Source organism: Bos taurus, chromosome 16 (assembly GCF_002263795.3).
Source record: "Bos taurus isolate L1 Dominette 01449 registration number 42190680 breed Hereford chromosome 16, ARS-UCD2.0, whole genome shotgun sequence".
In the NCBI taxonomy this organism is placed as follows: Eukaryota; Metazoa; Chordata; class Mammalia; order Artiodactyla; family Bovidae; genus Bos; species Bos taurus.
Genome location: NC_037343.1, coordinates 20,410,155 through 20,429,803, shown reverse-complemented (window position 1 = coordinate 20,429,803; position 19,649 = coordinate 20,410,155). Strand labels below are relative to the sequence as shown.

At 39.8% G+C, this 19,649-nt stretch overlaps 1 protein-coding gene and 1 non-coding gene across 4 annotated transcripts in view; both read left to right on the top strand.

Annotated features, from left to right (window-relative positions):
* ESRRG (estrogen related receptor gamma) overlaps positions 1–19,649 on the top strand; it is a 696,017-nt gene that overhangs the window by 169,774 nt on the left and 506,594 nt on the right. The gene's annotated exons all lie outside the window — the stretch shown is intronic.
* MIR2285AZ (microRNA mir-2285az) lies at positions 4,607–4,665 on the top strand. The gene has a single exon (NR_162250.1). It is a non-coding gene; the product is annotated as a microRNA mir-2285az (primary transcript).

Genomic DNA, 19,649 nt, shown 5'->3' with positions numbered 1-19,649 from the left:
AAATGTCTCCTAAAACAAAATTAAGCCAGTAATGCTTACTTGCGTCAATACTATTCCTAGAATTTCTCTATAAACAGTACAAGAATCCGACATAAAAGAAAAAGAGATGGCATTCCACTGCCTTTAACCCTGTTATGAATAGAAATGTAAAAAGTGCTGAGCCTAGTATAGGAAAGAAAATGATTCCATCTTCGCTCTAGATACTCCATCCTCTGGAGCCCACTGTGATTAATCTAATAGAGAGAGCCGGGAGGCTCCAGATTTACTTATTTCCCCTCTAGTGCACTTGGTTTAAGGCAGGATACAGAATGGGACGTGCCTAAACCCTCTCCTTCCTCATGAAAGTCATAAGAGTAATAAGGAGGAAAGACAGATTCATTGGAGTCCAATCCATCGTTTAAGCACAAAACAAAATACAAACCTCATTATTGAAGAGTAATAAAAATGAGTCTTAAGTGGCAGTTAGGTTCCTACAAATAAAAATTGCCACCACCGCTGCCATTGCCTGTCTATGTGAAATGAAGAGATGAATGCTACCTTTGTTCAATGAGCCCATAATTAAGAGGTGTTTAACATTGACGGCTATTGCTTTAAAAAGATATTGCTGTGTAAATGTCAGTCCAATGGAGACACTGGGTTATGAAGGTTATACCTGCCAAAGGTGAGCTTAATGAAACAGCCAATGGCACTGACATGGTTTAGAGATTCAGCCAGTAGCTTAAGCATTTACCGCCTTGTGGAATAGCATTGTAGTTTAATCCCTTCCAACTTCTTTTTATTTTAAGCGGGGAGTGCTTGAATGAATGGAGGAAGGGAGTGATATGTGTGTTGTATACGTGAACACACATATACATGCCCTTTTAGGAGCATTTTCTCCTTGGACATACTGAGTGACCCTTATATAGTTTAATATGTGTGTGTGTGCTCAGACACTCAGTCATGTCTGACTCTTTGCGACCCAGTGGACTGTAACCTACCAGGCGCCTCTGTTCATGGGATTCTTCCAGGAAGAATATTGCAGTAGGGTGCCATTTCCTCCTTCAGGGGGTCTTCCTGACTCAGGGATTGAACCCTTGTCTCTTATGTCTCCTGCATTGGCAGGCAGATTATTTATTACTAGTGCCACCTGGGAAACCCAGCTTGAAGTGAATGTTATTTTATAGTTTTAAAATGATCTCTAGTTTGCATGTTTCTACATCTTTACTACCTAACACTTCTTTTCATTCTTTTTGTGTTAGCACTAGCAATGTTGTTGGATACACCTTTCCAAGTAACTTGAGTTGGATGTTGCAACACATGCTCTGAAGTAGATTTCAGCCCTGGGATAACTGCAGAGCCAATGAACTTCCAGTAGATGGTTGGATAGCTCATGGAAAGCAATATTTGTTGTAGGGTAAGACAGTTTGATGACACCCCATCCAGTACTCTTGCCTGGAAAATCCCATGGATGGAGGAGCCTGGTGGGCTGCAGTCCATGGGGTCGCTAAGAGTTGGACACAACTGAGCGACTTCACTTTCACTTTTCACTTTCATGCATTGGAGAAGGAAATGGCAACCCACTCCAGTGTTCTTGCTTGGAGAATCCCAGGAATGGCGGAGCCTGGTGGGCTGCCATCTATGGGGTCGCACAGAGTTGGACACGACTGAAGCGACTTAGCAGCAGCAAGACAGTTTGATGTTGAGCTTTTGGGGTTAGAGTTTAAGGTGGTCCGTCCCAGGAATCTGCTTCTCAAAATGGAATAAGTAAAGAGACCTACAGGGACCCGGCATACAGTTGGTGCCCAGCAGACCTGGCACTTTCACACCCATGTAAGAGATATCCTGGTTATTCCATCAGTTACCTGGTTTCGAATCTCTTTGATTAAGGATGGTTTTTTGCAGTCAAAGAGATTAGATCCCAGACCTCTGTGTCTCTGTTATTTCCCCTCAAGCCTTAATTGTGAAAACGGCAAGATACCGAAAGGTTGAGGACGGAAGTGAATGGTTTCAGAATTCTGTGTTGTGCCTTTTAAGTGAGCTATGGTATGTTTCTAGTGTATTTGCAGATTATTTATTTCTCTGAATAAACAGAGACCAGAGACCAAATAAAGGAAGGCCCCCTCCTAAGGTCCTCCACCCAATCAGCAGGACAACCGTATCACCATAGAAGAATTTATGGCTTCCACATGAGTTCAATCCTTACTCCTAGCTTTCTGGTTTGACTGTTTTTGGATACTGGCTCTACTAAAAATTAAACAGAAGTTGCCCCTTTGTCTCCTCCTTTCCATATCTGCCCTTGAGCTGACTATATTGTTGTATTAAAAAGGTGGTAAAATGATCATGGAAAGAAGGATATAGGGACTGGTGGTCCAGTGGTTAAGATTCTGCCTCCGGTGCAGAAGGCGTGAGTTCGATCCAATTGGGAACTAAGATCCTGCATATGGCATGACCAAAAAGTAGAAAAAAAAAAAAAAGAAAAAAAAGAAAAATGTAGAACAATGCTTGTTCCTTGGGTGACAAAGTAATCAGGTCTCATTTCTAAGTTCCCACTCGGTGTTGTTTTTATTAAATATGTCTGTAAGGGCAACTGTTCTGTGTATATTATCCAAGATGCCAAGATGATAGTTAACTAGCTTTGCTGCAGAATTGGAAGGAGTAACAAAGATATGTATCTGCTAAGAATGACACGAATTTGTTAGCTAAAATGAATAGTTTTGATAGTTTGAGTGTATGTCATATGGTGTCTAAATCCTCTCTGTGGTTCTTATCTTTTTGGGAAAAGAGCTGTAAATTACTTTTTAAAAGTATGTTGGTAGCCTGCTGAGAAAATTCTGGAAAAAGAAAGAAAGGGTAACCCAGAAACTGCCCTCCCTGTCCTCAGAGGGGAAAGAAAAGGGGAGAATGGTGGGGGGTAGGAAGGGAAAGAGACCTGTATACTTCATCCAAGGAAAGTAATTGAAAATGCTAATTCAATGCCCATAGACTAAAACTTTGAAGGACAGGTCCTTGTCATTGGACTCCTCGAGAAACAGCAGAGCAGAAATAAAAATAGATCATTGACCAAAAATATCCCTTTCCAACTGAGAAGTTTTAAAGTGCTGCTGCTCATTTTTCTGTTTAAAAAATTATCTGCCAGCCCTTTTATTCTTTACCTTGAGAACTTTGGAGCCTCATGCATATGTGGTTTAGGAATACAAATATGAATCTCAGTTTACAAAGTGTTGAAATATTTTTTCGGCTGCTTCTTTTTCTCTTTGGAAAAATGAATTATCTACAGGGGTCAAATTCAGTTTCCTGTTAAATCAGAAATTTCAGAGGCTCAAGTCAATTAGCAATTTTTGGAAAGATGAACGTAGATGGAAGTTACCTGCTTTTTTCTTTAAATACGCAGAAATGTTAATGATAATGATTGCAATTATAATAATAATTCCTTTCTACTTTAAGAGTTACACTGGAATTTGTGACGATTTGCAGTGTTGTAACCAGTTGGGTGGGAACAATCCTGCAACAGAGTTTTGGATAGTGCCCTGATCGTATAGTGTATTAGAGACTAAGCATATATTGGCTATTTCTTTCATATGCTTACTGGTTTATAACAATCAGGAATGTTATTAGAAACTTATGGTTAATAAAGGAGAAACGGGGTGGGGAAGGGATAAATTAGGAATTAGCAGATACAAACTACTATGTATAAAATAACAAAGCCCTACTGTATAGCACAGGGCACTAGATTCAATATCCTGTAATAAACCATAATGAAGTGGATATGAAAAAGAATGTATATATAACTGAATCGCTTTGCTATATAGCAGGAACTAGCAAAACATTGTAAATCAACTCTACTTCAATTAAAGGAAAAGAATGTTGTTAGAAGGCAGAGCTGGAGGATCTGGAATCCGTTCCTTTGTTTTTCTTTCTTCTCTTTTGTTCTTTAACATGTATTTATTGATCCAGCACTGTTCTGGGTACAGAACGGTGAATAAGAGAGACAGAGCCTCTGGCATAGAGCTTACATTCTAGTAAGAAAGTAAACTGAAGAAGGATAAAAGATAGTATGTCCTATGGGAAAAAGTAGAGTGAGGAGAGGTGGGTTGGGATTTGACTTTATATAAGGTTGGTCAGGGAAGACTCCATTGAGGTGATATTTGCAGAAAGAACTGAAGCCACTGAAGGAATGGTTATGTGAATGGCTAAGAAGAGTGATTTCAGGTGGTGGGACCAGCAGATGCAAGTGTTCCGAGGAAGAGCAGCGTCTGGTGTGTTCTAGGTAAGCGAGGACAGCGATGAGATTAGAGGGAAGGATACTCAGGAGGGAACAGTGAGGGGAGAGGGCGTCAAGGGAGAAAGAGGTCAGAGCTGAGTGGCTGTTAAGGTCACTGTCATGGCTGTGGCTTGTACTCTGAATGAGATGAAGCCAATTGCAGGATTTTGAGGAGGGGAATGACCTGATCTGACATTTATAAAGGATTCTCCCAGCAGCTTTTTAGAGAAACAAGGGAAAAAGCAGAGAACTTTCTACGAGGCCATGGTTATAGTCCAGGGAGAGGTGATAGTGGCTTGGACCCTCAAGGTCTACATGGAGGTAGTGAAAAACGGTTGAGGGGCTTTGGCTATACTGGGCTGGCCAAAAAGTTTGCTTGGGTTTCCCTGTAAGATGTTATAGGAAAATCCGAGTGAACTTTTTGGCCAGCCCAGTACTTTGGAGGTAGTGCCGACAGGATGTGGTAATGGTTTGGATGTGAGGTCAGAGAGAAAGAAAACCTTTGAACTGCAGACCTTCATTCTACGATCTTCAACGTGCATGTGTGCTAAGTCTCTTCAGTTGTGTCCAATGCTTTGTGATCTTATGAACCGTAGCCCACCAGGCTCCTCTGTCCATGGGATTATTCAGGCAAGAATACTGGAGTGGGTTGCCATGCCCTCCTTCAGGGGATCTTCCCGACCCAGGGATCCCACCCACGCCTCTTACATCTCCTACCTTGGCAGGCACATTCTTTACCAGTAGCACCACCTGGGAAGCCGCCTACAGCCTTTAAAACCTTAGTTTCTCACTCTGATATTAACTATAACAACAAAAATGTATATATGCACTGGACTGTAGTTTAAAAATTAAAATGCTTTTATTTATATATCAGAGTTGAACCTATGAAGTAGGTATGCATTCATCTTTCAGACCATTGGAGGTCCTGGGATGTTAAATACTCTGACCAAGTTTATATAGCCTGTTTGGGGCAGAGTAGACACTTAAACTCAACAAAATTACTCTCATAAAGATCACCTTCCTTATTAAGTGCTGGGACCATAGCTTTTGGGATTCCAGCATTTCAGTTATCCAAAGGGTCCTGAGGCAAAGAAGAATATCTCAAATACCGTTGTTAGGCATTATTATAATATTGGACATATGTTTATCTTTTGTATATGAAGAGAGAGGTGCTGAAGAACTTTTGACTATGAACTTGATGTTTTTCTTTTTTTTTTTTCTGGTAACTAGCAATTAATTTACCCAGTTTGGGCCACTTCACTCTCATCCATTGACTCTTGTGTAACCCACTGGCCATTATTTGTGTTTTAGTGAGGCCTTCTGAATTACTAGAAGACAGATGAATTAGCCTAACCAACAATAAAACTATGACTTCAACCCCAGTTACGATGCTAACCAGCTCACTAACCTATCACAGTTACAGTCTTTTACAATCTTTTATGGATAGCTGGCATTGTTTTAGCATATCAAGTGCTTTGGCAATTGCAAAAGCCAGCTGGCCACATTTATTGGTCTGATGGATGAATCCAAGGCTGACAAGCAAGTTGGACTATGTATTAATAGAATATAATATAAATAGAAGAAAAGCTCTACCAGTTGAGTTCATCACAGGTAATAATATCTAAATACCTTAACCTCAAATCATTAGTCTAGAATATCTCAATCAATATGGATTCTCTAAAAAATCAGTTGGCTGCTACAAATAACGATTGTTTAATAATTTACCATTTATGGGCCTTCAGGCAAGACAAGGTGAGGATAGCTGAAGGAAAAGAGGTAATCTCCACCTCAGCTAAGATTTCAATGAAAAGCAGAGAAAGCCTACAAAATACAGTTTAAAATTTTTAGTTTAGGTGGGACAGTCTTTTATGTGTATGTGTTTGGAGCTGTGTGTCCTACTGGGGAGATATCAATTTAGTTCATTTTCATTGTTCACTTTCAGATCAGAGCTGTTTTAGCTACTTTCCTAAAGCTCATAAATATTTCATTAAAATAAACCATCGCAAATTTCTGTTTTACTTACTAGATTAAAAACAATAATTTTGAATCGCTAATGACTGGTGCCAAATCATACAGACATTCTTCTCTGCAGTAGTGGAGAGAAAGGACATATGAATCGTATAAGGCATTTGGGTAACCGTTTTGAGCTTTTTCTGTTTTCTATCAGAGAAGGTGGTACCTTTTTATGAATTTCACTTTTGGAGTGGCCCTTGTCTACTGTCATCAGTCTGGATCGCATGAATTCCCAGGCTTGTGATTCTTTCTGACACGTCACTTTCAAGATAAATCTGTCATCTGAAAAGATGTTTTGAAGCCTGATTTCATGAGAGCTGGGCTTCCCTGGTGGCTCCGACACTAAAGAATCAGCCTACAATGCATAAGACCTGGGTTCAATTCCTGGGTCGGGAAGATTCCCTGGAGAAGGGAATGGCTACCCACTCCAGTATTCTTGCCTGGAGAATCCCATGATCAGAGGAGCCTGGTGGGCTACAGTCCATGGGATTGCAGAGAGTCAGACATGACTGAGCGACTAACTTTTTCATGAGAGCCCTCCCCTCTCCTGCAAGTTTATAGTGTGGACTAACTACAAGGCCTAGTGGGTTACACAAGAGTCAATGGATAAGAGTGAATTACTAATAATTTCTATAGGTCACATTTTGTTTTTCTTCACTCCATTCTCCATCAAGAATCTTCTGGCCCGAGAATCTCTTTAAGCTGTTATGTGGAGAGTGTTGTGAATTTTTGTTGTGGTTGGTTGTTTTTTTCCTTGAACAGCAGTTTTTGCAACCACTGACAAAATGTTCTTCTACATTATTTTTAATGGAATAGATAACTATTGGAGTGGGGGTTGCCAGGGTCACTGCTGTACACCCAGGAGAATGTCCTGTCACCTGAATGACTTGGTTGTGCCCCCACCGTGGGCCACACCCCCATGTAGGGCTGGGTGACCTTTCTGTGTATTTGCATAATCTTCCTTCCTTGGACTGATTCTCCATGCCTGGGTCAAAAATTGGGGCTCATTAATAAACATTTATTGAGCACCAACGGGGTATTATGTTCCAAATATATTCCCTTCCCTGTGGGCTTGGAATCCACAATTTTGGCTCCCAGCAGTCACCTCTGCCCTGATTTTGAGAAGTGTAAGTTATCTAAGCAATTGAAAGGACATTCAAATATTTGTGAACTTCAAAGGGAGATAGTCCTTCATCTAAAACGTCCTTTTCGGTGGTCAAAATTTCCAAATATTCTACTCCTTTAGTAAAACTCAGTGAACTGTCAGTTTCCAGGAGGCAGATCAGCCCCGATAAGGTTAAAAATATTAACACTTATAGATAATAATTAGGTTATCAAGTTAAAAGCATCTGTGCAGTTACATGTGAGGACTGTAGAGAGCAAGGGAAAAAAGAACCTCATAAAAATTAAAGAACACCGTCAAGGTCATTGGCATATAATTTTTAAAGTCATCTGAGCTAGGTGCCATTGTGCTAAAAATTCGATCAGTAGGCAAAGTTGAAGACACTGTGTTGTTAGGATGTGTGAAGCTTTTTACTGAAGCATGATAAATAATTGAAAATGCCTTTAGCAAATTCCTGTTTTAATGGGAAAATACTTTGTCATGCCGTTTTTCAATTAGAATTCACTAATTCAAATTGGTTTATCATTTAGCCAACTGCACATTAGATTTCTAGAGATGCATTTTCTCATCTTCATTTTTATTTGTGGATTTTTCCAGTTGATAGTAAAACTTTCAATAGCTTCAATAATGTTTCTCCTAGTGGTTCCCAGCCTGCTTGCGATGAAGACAACACCCAAAGGATTAAATTAAAAGCCAGCATTGGTGGTGGTTTTTGAACCAGATCAGTTGAACCTGATTTGGGTTGAAAGGCTGTGGATTGTGGCTGTTTGACTTAGAATCTGGGGTAGGGAAAGGGACACGTTTTAATTTGAAATAAAGATGGTGGTAATACTTTTGTGTTTGCCTGCTCCTTCGATTCAAAGGGAATCCTTATGTATCTGTTGTGAGAGGCATTCTCCATTTCAGATTTAACATTCCTGGTTACAGATTTCTATAGAAGAGCCTATAGTCCAAACTGCACTTCCTGAAACATCAGTCGATTGTTTTAAGTATTTCTTAAGCAGTGAATGTGCACTCATCATTGAATTAGTTCAGGGGCTGCAGTCAATAGAAACGTAAAATAGATTCTCTATCATTTTTTCTTTCAATTTGTTTAAGGAAGAAGCTAACCAAAAATGAATTTCCATGGTTTTCCTAAAGGAATTCAACATGCCTTCGTTCATTGTTTAATAATTACCTGTACAATTGGGTTACTGTTATCAGAAAGGTTTTTTTATGTTTACTTTTATTTTTGCCCCTCCCCATTTGAATATGTTCTATGAGGAAGAGAACTTTATATTTCTAACTTATCCCCAGAGTTAGAATAACACCTGGCACATAGTAGAAATTTTAAATAGATTTGTTAAATGAATGTATGAGAAGTTGACTGAATGATTAAATATGTGTTTAAGAAAGATTTCTCAAAATGACAGATAGTCTGAGATCTGAAGATTCATTAGGGGTTAGCCTAAGAAGAGGACTTGATTGAAGAGTAAAAGTAGAAGAAGCAAATTCCTTGTAGGAGAAAAAGTGGACGGCCATACCACTTACCTTCAGTTCAGTTCAGTTCAGTCGCTCAGTCATGTCCGACTCTTTGCGACCCCATGAATTGCAGCATGCCAGGCCTCCCTGTCCATCACCAACTCCTGGAGTTCACTCAGACTCACGTCCATTGAGTCAGTGATGCCATCCAGCCATCTCATCCTTTGTTGTCCCCTTCTCCTCCTGCCCCCAATTCCTCCCAGCATCAGCCAATGAAACACCTAAGTATAAATCTAACAAACTATGTTCAAGATCTATACAAGGAAAACTACAAAACTCTCATGAAATCAAAGAACTAAATAAAAAGAGAGACATCTCATGCTCATTCCTGGGGACTCGGGAAGATGCTGGAACGAGGAAACAGCATCTTGAGCCCAGTGAGACAGGATGGGCAAGGAAGGAGACTGTATCTCAGATCAGCCAGGCATCTAAGTCACAGGTGAGCCAGCACCCAAGAAGGCGTGCATCTTCCTAGGCAGGAGTGGCCACTATCTGACCTGGTCCCCCTGGTTTCTCTTTGCAAAATGACTACCATGAAGTAGACATGGAGCCACGGGCTTGGGAGTAGTGAAATAGCCAAGGGCAGAGGAATTCTCACATTGTTCACAGTATCAGAATTAGAATCTGTGGACAGCCTGGGCACCTCTCTGGTGCAGCGTCTGAAGCACAATTAATAGAAGCAGTTAATCTTTTGTTGAGACTTTTTGTTCTTCAAGCCGACTCTCCCCCACTCTGATGAGTGAAATCGGTAGGTCCCTGGTATGAAAGAGGAAAGGCAGGCATGTCTCTAAAGTGTTTGCTGGGTTAGGGCAATAATAGTACAAATGGAGGCCCTTTTGTGAAGGCCCCTTCACAATTGTTGAAAAGCTGCACACCAAACAAATTGTTAAATAAAACATCTTCTATCGTTCTGTCTTGAAAAAAATACACCTTCATGTCCTTTGTACTCAAAGTATGGTTCACCTGCCAGCAGCCTCAGTATCATCTCAGAGCTTATTAGAAACGCAGTCTTTCAGGCTGGACTTCAGGGTCACTGAATCCAAATCTGCACTGAACAAGACCTCCAGGTACCTTGGTAGCACATCAAACTTTGAGAAATGCTGTTCAGAGTGACTCGAAAGGCCAAGTTCTAGTATAGAATCAGGCAGGCTTCCTGGAGTGCTGCCTTAGAACAAGGCCTCAGGACAAAAACTGTGTTTCAGCCCCTGACCTCTACCCTGATCCTCTCCTTTTTCCACCCCCAGCTTCTTCATCTTTTTTTTTTTTTAATATTTATTTATTTTATCTAACTGTGCCAGGTCTTAGTTATGGCATGCAGGATCTTCAGTTGCAGCATGTGGGATCTAGTTCCCTGACCAGGGTCTGAACCCCAGCCCCTCGGATTGGGAACAGGGAGTTTTAGCCACTGGACTACCAGGGAAGTGCCCACCCCCAACTTCTTCCAGCATCTCAAGGTGCCTTGTCTTCAAATGAATGCTTACCCCAGTGGACATAATCATATCCCTTTATAATAGCTGCTCTTGAGTCTCCCCTCTGGTCAGAAATATACCTTTGGCAGAATAGTCAGGTGTCCTGAGGATGGATTCCAACCTAAAGTAAGCTTAGGAGCTTGCAAGTGGGGGATTCAAGAATCCCAACGCTTTGAGGGTCTAGAGGTGGTGCATGAACTCAAGGTGGACACAGCCTACTGCCCTTTAGACGTCCCATACAGTAGAGAAGGACACAGCCAGAGAAGGGGCCACCAAAGTGCGGGGCCCAGGTAGGAGCCTGTTTTGCTCTGGTCTGAAAGTAGTAATGGATAAAGGTATCTCTTTTCTGGGTCTAAGATTATTGTGGTGATGGCATTCGGACTGGACTGTCTTCATCCCCATCAGGTAATATACAGATGGAAATTTGCAGTAGAAAGCATGCAACTGTTGAAAGCCATCAGGAACAACTGACGAGTTGACAACTCTAATTGAGGTCCGAGTTTCCTGCTGTTGGGGATGGTCAGAGGAAAGATGTATCCTGAGAGACATAGGAGACGGACCATGATACAGTGAATCTCAGGAGTGGTGGAAGGTGGGGGGAGGGAGCTTGTGTACAACTTTTCAGTTGCATAATATCAGATGTGTCCATAGCAAATCTGACTGGCATTTTGATGGTCAGTCAAACACTAACTTCCTAAAAGGTCTTTTGTACCCTCTTTCAAAATCTGACTCTCCATCAAATGGAGTTTCTTTAAAAAAAAAAATGTAATGAAATGTGATTAGTGCAAATGTCTGTGAAATTTATTGTACTATTAAAATCCTATTGGGTCTTTGTTTATGAAATGTATTTTTCTGTATTTGAGGTTTAAGGAGGCTTGATAATGAGGCTTTGAAGATTCATGGCCTCTTTTCTATGGCTTAATTTAGGCTCTATATCAAATATGTAAAATAACATTATATCTCCCCACCACCTCTGTGGATCATACATTTTGTTATTATTTCCCTGCCAGAGTTTTTTCTTCTCTCCTCCTTTTATAAATACTGAATTACTAATAGTAGGGACATTTTTAATAGAGAGAGCCATTATCTGGAGCAGAAAGAAGGAGAAAGTTTGGGTGATGATTTTTCCTTCCAGGTCTACCTCCAGGGTTGTGAAAGTGTTAGCTGCAAAGTCGGTCTGACTCTTTGCAACCCCACAAACTGTAGCCTGCCACACTCCTCTGGCCCTGGGATTTCCTAGGCAGGAATACTGGAGTGGGTTGCCATTCCCTTTTCCAGGGAATCTTCCTGACCCAGCGATCGAACCCCGGTCTTCTACATTGCAGGCAGATTCTTTACGATCTGAACCACCAGAGTTAGGTAGACACATACTGACTCACATTCACTGTCAGCTGCCACCTGCCCTCTGCAGCCTCATTCGTCCCACAGGTATATTTTGTCAGGTACTGCCAGCACCTAAACTCCCTGGGGAGCAGTGTTCAGTTTTTGTGGGAAGGCAATGACTTGCTCAGCAGAGATACCCAATGGGGTGCAAAAATGGAGATGATCAGGCTATAAGGTCCAATTTGGGGGGAAATAATGCTGGTGACTTAAGGAACCACCCAGTAATTTTTTTAAATTAATTTTTATCAGAGAATAGTTGTTTTACAATGTTTTGTTAGTTTTTGCAGGACAGCCAAGTGAATCAGCTATATGTATACATATATCCCCTCTTTTTTGGATTTCCCTCCCATTTAGGTCACCAAAGATCATTGAGTAGAGTTCCCTGAGCTATAGAGTAGGTTCTGATTAATTGTCTATTTTATGCATAGTAGTATATATAATATATGCCAGTCCCAGTCTCCCAGTTCATCCCACTCCTTTCCCCTACTTTGGTGTCCATACATCTGAGGAACTATCCAGTGATTTTTTAAAAATAATTTTTTAAATTTATTTTTGGCTGTGCTAGGTCTTTGTTGCTGTGAGAGCTTTTCTCTAGTTTCAGTGAGTGGGGGCACCTCTCTGTTGCAATGCGTGGGCTTATTGCCGTGGCTTCTCTTGTTGTGGAACATGGGTTCTGGGGCATGCAGGCTTCAGTAGTTGCGGCTCCTGGCCTCTAGAGGACCGGCTCAATAGTTGTGGTGCACAGGCTTAGTTGCTCCGAAACATGTGGGATCTTTCCGTATCAGGGATCGAACCTGGATCCCCTGCATTGAAAGACTTCCCCAGTGTCTTCCCCTTAGGCAGTAAAGAATCTGCCTACCAATGCAAGAGAACTCAGGTTTGATCCCTGGTTTGGGAAGATCCCCTGGAGAAGGAAATGGCAACCCACTCCAGTATTCTTGCCTGGGAAATTCCATGAATGGAAGAGTCTAGTGGGCTACGGTCCATGGGGTTGCAAACGGTAGGACAAGACTTAGTGACTAAACAACAACAACTCCTGTGTTGACAGGCGGGATACTTGACCACTGAGCCAGGGAAGAACAATCCAGTGATTTTTGATCCTCCCTCCATTTCATCACTAGCAGTTATTGAACTGTAATCCACTGGGCTTTTCTGTCCATGAGATTTTTCAGGCAAGAATCCTGGAGTAGGAAGGTTGCCACTTCCTTCTCCAAGTGATCTTTCGAACCCAGGGATCAAACCTGTATCTCCTGTGGCTCCTGCATTGCAGGCAGATTCTTTACCTGCTGAGCTATCAGGGAAGCCCAGCACAGTTAAGGCCATTCCTTACCTGTTCCACAAGGAATTCTTAACTCCTGTGATTTATTTTTCTCTTAACCTCCATTGCATCAGCTGCTTCACCTTGCTCTAAGGATAAAGGCCAAAATCCTAAACATGGCCTAAGAATACTGATCTGGTCTGGCTGCACCCACTTCTCTCACCTTATTTCATCCCATGCTTCTTGCTTGCCCTGTGCATCCACCCAGCTGCTTCTTTTAGATTCTTGACTTGTTATGCTCCTTCTGCCGCAGGACCTTTGCACCTGCTTCTCTCTATGCTTAGAAATCTTGAAGTCCTGTGTCTGCATAGTTAATACTTACTGTGTCCTCAAGTATCTTCTAATTCTTCTCACCCTTAGGTAACCCTTACTTGCGTGCTCTGTGTTGATCAGTCCATTTATTGAAGACTTTCAAGGCATTAATTTTCGAGAATGTGGCTTTGAGTAATGTCTGCCTCTCCTACTAGACTGAGACTTCTTGAGAGCAGAGACTGTCTGCTTTAGCTTTTGCTGTGTCTTCCTAGCACTTACCATAGAAGCCTGTCCAGAGTGGGCCCTTAATGTCCTTTGTGGGAAGGATCAGAGAGCAGGGTGATTCTCCTCTTCCCTGGATTGCCCTAAGGACAGCCTGCATGTTTAATATTTGGCAAAATTCAATCAAATTACATTTATAAGTTGGTGGCTCATTTAAAAATGCTTCATTTGGAAAATGTCCATCAGCAGAAGAATGGATAAAGATGTGGTACATAGATACAATGGAATATTACTCAGCCATAAAAAAGAATGAAATAGAGTAATGTGGAAACTTACATTACCATATGTAAAATAGATAGCCATCGGGAATTTGCTGTATGTTTCAGGAAACTCAAACAGGGGCTCTGTATCAACCTAGAGGGGTGGAATGGGAAGGTAGATGGGAGGGAGTTTCCAAAGGGAGGGGATATATGTATACCTATGGCTGATTCATGTTGAGGTTTGAAGAAAGCAAGAAAATTCTGTAAAGCAATTATCCTTCAATTAAATAGTGAATAAATAGAAGAAGAAGAAGAAAAAGAGTGCAATAATGTAGGGACATGAATGGCCCTGCATCTTCCCCAGTGGCTCAGTGGTGAGGAATCAGCCTGCAGTGCAGGAGACACAGGTTCGATCCCTGGGTTGGGAAAATGCCCTGGAGGAGGGCATGGCAACCCACTGCAGTATTCTTGCCTGGAGAATCCCATGGACAGAGAAGCCTGGTAGGGTATAGTCCATAGGGTCGCAAAGAGTCAGGCATGACTGAAGCGACTGAATGCACACACACAGATGGACCTAGAGATTATCATTTTAAGTGAAGGAAGTCAGACACAGAAAAACAAATATGATATTGCTTATATATAAAAAAATACAAATGAACTTATTTACAAAACAGACTCACAGACTTAGAGAATGAGTTTATGGTTATCAGGGGAGTGGCGTTAGGGCAGGAGAGATTGAGAGTTTGGAATTGGTATGTACACACCGCTATATTTAAAATAGTTAACCAAAAAGAACCTACTGTAAAAATAGATAAAAATAAAAGGGCTTCATTTGGGGATAATGGAGGGGGATTGACAAATCTTGATTAAACTTTTACAAGAGAGAGCCAGCAAATACTTTAGAATTACACAGTTTGATATAGTTAGATTCCTTGGGGCCCCAGGAGACACAGTAGAAGGCTGTCTTTAGAAGACTGAACAAGATAGGGACCTTAGTTAACTCTGAACTCAATTTTTATCCTGAGTGGCACCAGCAAGTGTCACATACTCTATGCCTTTCTCTCCAAGAAAGTTTGTTCTAATTCTGCATCAAGCAGTGCTGGTTGTACTGCAGAAAGTAACTCTGTCCCCTCCGTTGCAATCATTGTCACAGTCAGGATGCTTTCCTTGCTGCTGTGTCATAGAAATCCCTTTTTCTATCATTTAGTAAGCCCGTTTCCTCTGTTCTTTCCTCAGGGAGAGTCTATTTTGATAATGATGCTTTAAATGGATGAATCACATTTATGTAGTGCTTCACGGTTTGCAAAGTGTTTTAAGTACGTCATCTCATCGAATCTTCAGATCGCTCAGGGGTTGAATAGTCTTTCCTGTCTTCTCAGTAAACAGCCCGGAGAGAGGACAGAACTTACTCGGAATCACATGGCTTGTCCATGACTCAGATGGACAGATGGGTGTTAAACTCAGGTGTTTGTGTTTTCAAAGCCCGAGTTGTTGTCACAGTATCAGCAACCACCATCTGTTTGTGAGAAGACAGAGTCTACCTAGCTCTTCTTTTGGCTTGTCACCATCCTGTTGTATCAACGTATATATTTTCTCAGTTGCTCTTTTCCACACCTGTGTTTATTTTCACTGTTGTTTCCTGAGCTGTTTTCCATGTATCATATTGCGTATATAGCCCTGAAGCACAGTGTTTTTAAAAAGCAAGTTTGAAATGAAAAGATTTCAGTGATTCTTTAAATAATGTACTCTTACTCATACATTCTGGTATTGTACTGGCTTCTTTATTCTTTTTTTTTGTAATTGAAATATAGTTGATTTATAGTGCTGTGTTTCGGATGTACAGCAAAATGATTGAATTATACATATCTATGTTATTTTTCATTATAGTTTATTACATGATGTTGAATATAGTTCTCCATAATATACAGTGGAACCTATTATTTATCTATTGTATATGTAGTAGTTTGTATCTGCGAATCCCAAACTCCCTGTCCCCCATTTGCCCTTTGGTAACCATAACTTTGTTTTTGGTCTGTGAGTCTGTTTCAGTCTTATAAGTAAATTCATTTATATAATTTTTTTATGTTCCACATCTTAGTGATATATGATGTTTTTCTGCCTGTGATTTAATTCACTTAGCAGGATGATCTCTAAGTCTACCCGGGTTGCGTCATGGCTTCGTTTTTTTTAACGAGAGAATGTGTTAGCCTAAGGATGACTTTTTTATATTTAGCAAAAACAAGAAACCCAAACAAACAAAACAGAAGGTTCCTAGTTGTGGGAATTCAAGATTCAGTTAATGAGATGACAGATGCCGGACTTGACAGATTAAATATCTAGTCTGAGAATTTCATTCACACCCTGCTCTCTGCCATACTTTTTGAGGAGGAGCACTTTTTTAAACATTTATAGAGAAGGGGAATTTTAGACACTTAGCTATACTAAGCCCTGGCTTTCCCAGGTGGCTCAGTGGTAAAGAATCCACTTGTCAATGCAGGAGACGCCAGAGTCCTGAGTTCAATCCCTGGGTCAGGAAGATCCCCTGGAGGAGGAAATGGCAAGCCACTCCAGTATTCTTGCCTGGGCAATCCCATAGACACAGGAGGAGCCTGGCGGGCTACAGTCCTTGGGGTCGCAGAGTCAGACGTGACTGAGTGACTGAGCAATATTAACCCTGTCTTCTTGGAATGGAAACAGAGAAGAAATCAAGAAAAGTCAAAGACTTTCCCAGACACCTCTGATCGGGAGGGAACAGCCTGGTCATCCACACAGTGCCACGTGGGCACAGAGCCTCACACTGCATGCTGCCCATCTATAGCAAAAGGGTTGCTCCCCCAGCTTCTTGCAAATCACTTCCGCTCTTGTTCTTTTCATCCCTTTGTATTTATTCCATAGTTTAGAACTAGAACACAGCTTAAAAACTGGACTTTCTGTTTGTGGTCCAGAAAAGCACTGCCAATTTTTCTTTAGTTGGGTTGTATAAATTATGTCACGTTTGACCATTGTTTCAGAATCATTAAGAAATTTATTAGGTAAAATAATTGCAATAATGATCTTGTAACAAGAACTGGACAATCCATTTAAAATGAATAATCTGTAGTACAGATTATGTCACAATTTATTTTGTGTGTATCTATGTGTGTGTTTTTCTCTTTTAGCCAAATGGTTTTCAATAGCAATTACTGAAGTGTCAATGACCTTCTGGTTCAATTGAATTAAAAAACTTAAATGAAGTTTTACTAGTATCAGTCTTTGCTGTCATACAGGTAATTGAGAACATGATCTATGCTACAACAATGCCACCTATAGTTAGTAGCCTTTGTTTAAAGCAAGGTAAAATTTTACATGTACTGCAGCAGAAAACAGCCTAAAATAAAAATCTGTTAGTCAGCAGTGTTTATGGAGTCCCTAATTTTCAAAGCACTAAGAAGGAACAAAGAACCTATAAAAGGAAGGCATTTAAGTAGTGACTATTTCAGAGAAGGTTGGAGTATAATTAAAAAAGAAATCCTTAATAAGAAACAGATAAATGTATCCTAAATATCTTCTGAGAATCATGACTAATCCATTTATTTTCTTTATGGTATCCTTTGTTGAAAAGATCTTCTCACTTTCATTTAGATAGAATTTATCAGTCTTTCTTGATGGTTGACACTTTTTGTGTTGTCAAAAATATTTTTTTTCCTAACTGAAAGTCATGAAGATATTCTCTTATACTGTCTTCTTAACGTTTTAGAAGTTTGCTTTTCACAATTTGTAACTCATCTGAAATTTACAATTGTGTATAGACAGTTTAAGGAAGGATTCCTTTTAAAGGCAATCAATGATATCAGCACCATTTACTGTAGTTCATCTTTTCCCTGCAGATCTGCAATTTACTTTTGTTAGATACCAGGTTTCCATCTGGTGTGATCCTGTTTCTGAGCTATTTATTTGGCTTTATTGATTAATTTGTCTGTCCTCATATAAAGAACACATTATCTCATGGTAGCTTTATAATATGTTTTGATGTCTGCAGAAGAAGTTAGCAGAAGGCTGGACAAGTAAATTTGGCATGTTCATGAATTGGAATACGATAGAGCAATGGAATCAATGAACCACAGCTATGTGCATCAACCCAGACATGTCATAGAAAGATACTAATAATATTTAATGAGAAAACAACAAACAACCGGAAAGGAAGGACTACATGCCATATGACACCATCTTGAAATATCAGTTAGAAGTAAATTATGTTATTTAAGGACAGATTCTTGTGGTAAAATTTCCAGGGAAAACAAAAGGAATGATATGCACACAATTCAAGACAGTGTTTATTCCTGGTAAGGAATGGAGCTGTGTGCAATTAAAAAAGGTCCCTGGATAACTTTACCAGTTTTAGCAATGCTTATTACTTAAGCTGGATAGGGGATTCATGAAGGTTCATTTTATTATTATGTTTCATAATTTACATACATGATACATATTTTATATTCACTATCACAAAAATAAAATTTAAGAACTGCAACATTGTGATAATTGTATAAAAACATATGCATATTAAAAATGTTAAGCCTCCAAGAGATGAGAATTGTTACATTTTCTCTTCTTTGTATTCCAGGCTTCTTTCTGTAGAGTTCTGTTTCTAATTCACATTAAATTTATACCCACACCATGTGTATGTATATTTAGGCAAACCGATACAATATAATACAGTTTAAATCCTGGCTTTGGGATTAGCTATATAAATGTAGCAAGTTGATCAAACACTTAATTTCCTACTCTGTAAAGTGGGAATTTTCCCTCATGGGGTTCTTGTTAGGATTAACATTTTCTGACCCATGGCTAGCAGTCAGCAAAGATTCATTTATCCATTCTATCATTACTCTGCTTAATAGAATCTATCTCTATATATAATTTTTCATTTTGTTCTAGAAATTCTATTTGGTTTATGTATTATTCAGCCTCATTTTTTAAAAATGAAAGCATGTCATGGATTTTAGGTTCTGTTTGGAATCCTAGTTTTAAGTTTCTTTTTTCTTTTTAAATATAAAATTGTAGGTTTTTTTTTTTTTAAGGAAATACCGTTCAGTTCAGTTCAGTCGCTCAGTTGTGTCAAATACAGTAGAAGACTAAAAATTCTCATGTTTAAATTTGCAAACAGTCCAAATGCATAGTTGTCTCAATACTTTTGACAGTTAAAAATTTGTTTTAGGATCTTGAAATATGATAGTGGACAGCACACTTGTGGAATGAATAGACATATAGCAGTGAACAGAGGTTCTCTGTTTTGATAGAGCTTACATTTTGGTATAGGGAGATAAATAATGAAAGAAAGGAAGGAAGGAAGAGGGAGGGAAGCAAGGAAAAGAACAAATGGAAACAGAGACAGAGAGAAATAAAGAAGGAAAGGTGAAAAGAAAACAGGACAAAAGGAAGGAGGGAAAGGAAGCAAAATGAGTAGAAAGTAAGTTTACGTATGTTTACACACACAATGAAATACTACTTACCCATGCAAAAGAATGAAGCAATGTATTTGCAGCAACATGGATGAACCTAGAGATAATAATACTAAGTGAAGTAAGTCAGAGAAAGACAGATATTATATGATATCATTTATGTGTGGAATTTAAAATATGGTACAAAGGAACTTATTTACCAGACAGAAACAGACTCTCAAACGTCGAAAATAAGCTTATTACCAAAGGGGAAAGATGGGGAGTAGGGATAAATTAGAAGTTTGGGATTAGCAGATACACACTACTATATATAAAATAGATAAATAACAAAGACCTACTGTTTAGCACAGGAAACTAAATTCAGTGTCTTGTAATGAACTAAAATGGAAAAGAATATGACAAAGAATATA